This window comes from Octodon degus, unplaced genomic scaffold (genome assembly GCF_000260255.1).
Source record: "Octodon degus isolate 3935 unplaced genomic scaffold, OctDeg1.0 scaffold00165, whole genome shotgun sequence".
Classification (NCBI taxonomy): domain Eukaryota; kingdom Metazoa; phylum Chordata; class Mammalia; order Rodentia; family Octodontidae; genus Octodon; species Octodon degus.
Window position 1 is genome coordinate 648,123 of NW_004524741.1, and position 1,059 is coordinate 649,181.

General features: G+C 38.8%; 1 protein-coding gene across 1 annotated transcript in view; it reads right to left on the bottom strand.

Moving 5' to 3' along the window:
• Nucleotides 1-1,059, bottom strand: part of Snx16 (sorting nexin 16) — a 38,307-nt gene that overhangs the window by 20,844 nt on the left and 16,404 nt on the right. The window lies entirely within an intron of this gene.

Genomic DNA, 1,059 nt, shown 5'->3' on the forward strand with positions numbered 1-1,059 from the left:
ATGTGGTGCTGGGGGATTGAACCGCGGTCCCTGATGCTTTTGCTAAGCTTGTTCTAAGTAGGTGCTTTAGACCACTGAGCCATCTCTCCAGCCCCCAAGACAGATTTCTTTTCCTGGAACAACTACAAATGAATCGAGCAATACTGCTACCAGTGTGGTGCATACTTTAGAGACATTATGAATGTCCCTAGCAACGTCTAACTTGAGGTCTAGTATTAGAAAATTTAAAAAGATGCATACGAATATTTTACTAAAATACTAAACATTAAAAAATCACAAAATGAATTCAAGTTGTTCATATTTAGTATTTGATTAGATAAAAATATAGTCATTTCTAGAATACACCTGATTTTACTTTATTTTTATGGTACCAGGGACTGAACTCAGGGCCTACTGAGTTATCTCCCTGGCCCCTGATTTTAATTCAGCACAGTACTGTCTACCCAAACATTTTCTGAAAAATGGACAAGAACACAGAGAAAGGATATGCTGGCTTATTGGCAAGTTTTGTTTCATGGTATGGTATAAAATACTTTCTTGAAGTCTTCCTCCATGATTTTAACATTTGTTGTTTTTTGTTTTTACTTTGTGTGTCTGAATTAAAATGAACCTTTCTTGTTCTCTGAGAGGTGTAAAGAACAATGGGGAACACGTGTGTTCCCTGAACCTACATACACGATTACCAATGTCATGTTTGCTTTCAGCTTTCCTGACAAGCAGCACAACTGTGAGCATCAGTGGTATGTTCCTCTTTCAAGTGCTCATGGAGAGCTGACCGTGTCACCACCGTGCTGGTAAGCACTGGACACTGGAGAACAGCCACTTGGCCTGCACCTACATAACTTTCACTCTCATTGGAGAAACACAATCTAATAATTACAGGTAGTAGTATGAACTGAAATGCTGTGCCAGTCAGGTACCAAAAGTCTCTTTCAATTGAGTCCATGAGAGAATTAAAACCCACTGATGATGAGTTCCATGATTATTTTCTCAGTTCTTTTAAAACTGGCAGATACTGGTATCAACCCAGAAGTGCAGGAGAGATTGTCTCGAATATAT